The sequence below is a fragment of the Pongo pygmaeus genome, chromosome 4 (genome assembly GCF_028885625.2).
Source record: "Pongo pygmaeus isolate AG05252 chromosome 4, NHGRI_mPonPyg2-v2.0_pri, whole genome shotgun sequence".
In the NCBI taxonomy this organism is placed as follows: domain Eukaryota; kingdom Metazoa; phylum Chordata; class Mammalia; order Primates; family Hominidae; genus Pongo; species Pongo pygmaeus.
This window is the reverse complement of record NC_072377.2, coordinates 140,981,172-140,986,598: the sequence shown is the minus strand read 5'-3', so window position 1 is coordinate 140,986,598 and position 5,427 is coordinate 140,981,172. Positions and strand designations below refer to the sequence as shown.

Below are 5,427 nucleotides of genomic sequence, written 5' to 3'. Positions count from 1 at the left end.
GATAGGATTCTGGAGGCATTGTGTGTAAAAAATACACACATGGGCCAGTCACAGCGTGATGTCTTGGAAGGGCGAATGCATTCAGTCACTTATTCACTCACTCACTCATTCATTCTGTGTATATTGTTGAATTCTGACAAGGTGCCAAGTCAGTGTTCAGTGGTGAGAATCCAACTGGGACTCTGATAGACTTGGTCCAGGCCTGCACAGAGAGGTAAGTTAGTTTCTCTCTCATGTGAACACACACACTTGCTTTCAAAAACTGACCTGCTGCATTGACAACTGCAGCCTCTGTGTTGTCCTGACCTGCTAGTTCAGTCTCAGGAAGAGTTGGGAGTTTATAGCAGATTAATAACAAAATGCTACAGAGATTTGCATATAGAAGAGAGAACCACAATCTTCATCCAATTTTTAAATACAAATAAGGCTTTTTCTTTTTCTGTTCTTGCTATACGCTGGGCAATAATCTTCTTAGAAATTGTATATCTCTGAAGCTAATTGCAAGATGTATTTTTCTGGATTTTTTTCCATTTATTTCCCCACAGAAAGAAATATTTGTTTCTAAATGTAAAGAAGATCTTCTGATCAGTTGTGTATCCTCTGGAAATAAAAATGAACTGAATTATTCTAAGTTGAATGCCATAGTATTTACCACAGTGGAAGAAAAAAGATGGGATATAATTTATTTTTGAGAACCATTCAGAAAACTCAAAGGGATTTTTATATACTCATACCAATTATTGGGGCTGTATTCCCCCAAATTTGGGTGGTTTTGACCTCAGCCTGATTTTTGTTGTAACTGTTCAACCTCCTGTTCAATGAGTTATAAATGAGTTAAATTGTTTATTACTCTTCAAATAAGTGAGCTAAATGAAGTTTTATTTGGAAGGAATGTATGATACCTTTTGAAATAACAGGTGGTTCACCAGAGGGTCAGAGATGGTCAGAGAGTCAGGGGATGTGGGTTTATGGGCCCAGAAGCCCAAACTTGCACCACTGTTGAGGGTGGAATTCAGCAACCACTGCCAGTCACCAGGTAAGGCTCAGGTCGTAGAGGAATCAGCAAGGGATTCTCAGCCTTCATTCATCCAGCAAACCCATTCTGAGAGATCCAGGTAGCCTTTAGTGCAAACGGGGAACAATAAGTACCCTGCAGAAAAGAACCTGGAGAAACTCCAATGGGCAGGAAGCCATGAGATAAATGATCATGGAGGACAGAGGAGAAAAGCACCTCCCCCAGCCCCAGGGAGGAGGGAGAGGTGTGATGAAAGGAAGAAGGAAAAGGTGATACACAAAGAAAACTCAAAGGGCAAATAGAAGTGAGCCGGGTGAACAGGGCTCATGACATGCCAGAGAGAAGCAGCAGCATGTGCAAAAATGTGGGTGTGAAGTGTGACCAGAAATGTTGCAAACTGCAGGTCACTTCGTTTGGCTGGAGTAGCGAAGGCATGAAAAATATGGGGAGGAAAGGGGCCTGACTGTATTGTGGACACCTGTTAAACACTATGTTTAACCATTACTAGGACCCAACTCTGGAGTCTTTCTGGGGGAGCCTGAGCCAACAACCACCTCTGGAGTCTTTCTGGGGGAGCCTGAGCAAGTTACTTCAACTCCCTGAAACTTGGTTTTCTCATCTGTAAAAGGGGCATAATAGCAGTGCTTCCATATAGAGCTGTAAATGAACTAGTAATCAACATTATGTACATCATTTTGCCTTCATGGACTTCACATTCTGGTAAGTAACACATGCAATATGCTTGGCCCAATAAAAAGCATAGTATAAGTCCTTAAAATATTCTAACTGACCCGTCTTTTACTTTTGGTCACTAACCTCATTATTATTACTCTTTGGCTTATCTCAAGAGAGAATGTTCTTCCTACCAATCTTCATTTCCTAGGGATCTCACCCACAAAAACTCCATGTAAAAGCCAATCAGATGATTCTTGCTTTCCTAACACTTTGTGCCCCAATGTGAAAATATTGCCTTATGTGACTATTTTGGTGCTAATTAGAAAACACATTTATTTATCTCTTTTATTACTTTGTTCAAGATAATTAAATCATTTATTGATTACACATGACAATGGGTGATACACATACTTCATTTCCATCTTTAATTTTATCTGCTACCATTAATCAATTTAGATGTATTCCATAGGATGTGCCAACAATGATCTTTATAACCAATAATTCCATGATTTCCCTTTTAATGGTGAACTTCAGGTCACAACAGTAACCATCAGTTCAACTACACCAAGGTTTCTGAAGACAATGGCTTTTCTACCCAGAAGATTGTAAATAAATTCCAAATAGAATCTGTCATCACCCTGAAGGAATCTAACTTCACACTGTTGGGGAAGTTTACCAAGGTGGCTTCAGAGTAAAGTAACTTTACACAGAACATTTTTTTAAAAGACACATTTATTCGGCATCATGTCAGACTATTACATTTAGCAATCAATAGCATGGGTGCAAAAACAAAAAAGCTACATTAAAACCCTTTGTTGGAATGCTTTATACTTTCCACAGAACAGAAACTAAAATCACTGGTTATCCAATTAGTCACAAATACAGTTCTTGAGTTTTTGCCCATACACGTGAGTATTTGTCTAAAACATGTCTTATTTATAGTAGCTAGGCCCTGCCACCACTGTGCTTGGCTGAGTTCACAAATCTGTTGTAACCTGTAGCTTCCCTGTCACTTCTCTGACTCTCCTCTCCTGCTAAGCTGTTTCCTGGCAGTAACGAAAATCTTCGGACACTGCCATAGCTACTGCTGCTACTGGAACTGGCATAGCCACCTTGGTTTTGTAGTTTGGGAAAGTATTGGCATCTACCACCACAGGGGCCAGACCTTCTTCCTCCAAAGTTTCTTGTCTTTATGCATCCAAAATTTGAAGACTGATTGTTGTAATTGCCAAAATCATTGTAGCTTCCACCACCTCCAAAATTGCTTGCATCATTACCAAATCCATTATAGCCATCCCCACTGCCACCATATCCACCACCACCAGGGCTGCCACCAAAGCCACCAAAACCACTGAAGTTCCCTCCATGACCAAAGTTGTCATTCCTGCCAAAACCACCTCCACGACCACCACCAAAGTTTCCAGATCCACTTTAACCTCTTTGGCTGGATAAAGCACTAGCTATCTCTTGCTTTGACAGGGCTTTTCTTACTTCAAAGTTGTAGCCATTCACACAGGATGGTATTTCTGAATGACAATCTTATCCACAGAGTCATGGTCATCAAAGGTTACAAAGGCAAAACCCCTTTTCTTGCCACTGCTTCTGTCAGTCATGATTTCAGTCACTTCAATTTTCCCATACTGTTCAAAATAATCTCTTAGGTAATGTTCTTCAGTGTCATCTTTAAAGCCACCAGCAAGTATCTTTTTTACAGTTAAGTGGGCACCTGGTTTTGAGAATCTTCTCTTGAGACAGCTCTCTTTGGTTCCGTGTTTCTTCCATCCACCTTGTGTGGCCTTGCGTTCATGGCTGCATCCACTCCTTTTCCGCAGTAGCATATGTGACAAACCCAAAGCCCATGGAGTGCTTGGTGTTTGGATCCCTCATTACCACACAGTCTGTGAGCATTCCCCATCGCTCAAAATGGCTGCTCATATGTTCATCAGTTATTTCAAAGCCCAACGCTTTGATGGAGAGCTTCTGCAGCTGTTCAGTCTCTTTAGGAGACACTGACTTAGACACAGTGACAGTCGGAAGAGGTCTTTAACAATACTTCCTCGGTGGCATCCACAGGCAGAAAGCTGTTTCCCTTTTAAATGGTAAATTGTAGACATCCCATGGGGAGAGACATGAACTACATACAGAGTAAAACCATTTGTACAAGGAAACTGACCCCTATAAATTAACAAGGAAACTAAATGAACTAGAAAGAACTTCCTATGTTTCCCCTGAGTTTCTTTTTTTTTATTATTATTATTATACTTTAAGTTTTAGGGTACATGTGTACAATGTGCAGGTTAGTTACATATGTATACCTGTGCCATACTGGTGTGCTGCACCCATTAACTCATCTTTTAGCATTAAGTATATCTCCTAATGCTATCCCTCCCCCCCTCCCCCCACCCCACAACAGTCCCCAGAGCGTGATGTTCCCCTTCCTGTGTCCATGTGTTCTCATTGTTCAATTCCCATCTATGAGTGAGAACATGTGGTGTTTGGTTTTTTGTCCTTGCGATAGTTTGCTGAGAATGATGATTTCCAATTTCATCCATGTCCCTACAAAGGACAATAACTCATCATTTTTTATGGCTGCATAGTATTCCATGGTGTATATGTGCCACATTTTCTTAATCCAGTCTATCATTGTTGGACATTTGGGTTGGTTCCAAGTCTTTGCTATTGTGAATAGTGCCGCAATAAACATATGTGTCCATGTGTCTTTATAGCAGCATGATTTATAGTCCCTTGGGTATATACCCAATAATGGGATGGCTGGGTCAAATGGTATTTCTAGTTCTAGATCCCTGAGGAATCGCCACACTGACTTCCACAATGGTTGAACAGTTTACAGTCCCACCAACAGTGTAAAAGTGTTCCTATTTCTCCACATCCTCTCCAGCATCTGTTGTTTCCTGACTTTTTAATGATTGCCATTCTAACTGGTGTGAGATGGTATCTCATTGTGGTTTTGATTTGCATTTCTCTGGTGGCCAGAGATGATGAGCATTTTTTCATGTGTTTTTTGGCTGCATAAATGTCTTCTTTTGAGAAGTGTCTGTTCATATCCTTCACCCACTTTTTGATGGGGTTGTTTGTTTTTTCTTGTAAATTTGTTTGAGTTCATTGTAGATTCTGGATAATAGCCCTTTGTCAGATGAGTAGGTTGTGAAAATTTTCTCCCATTCTGTAGGTTGCCTGTTCACTCTGATGGTAGTTTCTTTTGCTGTGCAGAAGCTCTTTAGTTTAATTAGATCCCATTTGTCAATTTTGGCTTTTGTTGCCATTGCTTTTGGTGTTTTAGACATGAAGTCCTTTCCCATGCCTATGTCCTGAATGGTAATGCCTAGGTTTTCTTCTAATGTTTTTATGGTTTTAGGTCTAATGTTTAAGTCTTTAATCCATCTTGAATTAATTTTTGTATAAGGTGTAAGGAAGGGATCCAGTTTCAGCTTTCTACATATGACTAGCCAGTTTTCCCAGCACCATTTATTAAATAGGGAATCCTTTCCCCATTTCTTGTTTTTGTCAAGTTTGTCAAAGATCAGATAGTTGTAGATATGTGGCGTTATTTCTGAGGGTTCTGTTCTGTTCCATTGATCTATATCTCTGTTTTGGTAGCAGTACCGTGCTGTTTTGGTTACTGTAGCCTTGTAGTATAGTTTGAAGTCAGGTAGTGTGATGCCTCCAGCTTTGTTCTTTTGGCTTAGGATTGACTTGGCGATGCGGGCTCTTTTTTG

General features: G+C 40.3%; 1 pseudogene; it reads right to left on the bottom strand.

Annotated features, from left to right (window-relative positions):
* Positions 1-2,635: 2,635 nt before the first annotated feature.
* On the bottom strand, positions 2,636-3,640 carry LOC129036249 (heterogeneous nuclear ribonucleoprotein A1-like; annotated as a pseudogene).
* Positions 3,641-5,427: the final 1,787 nt, after the last annotated feature.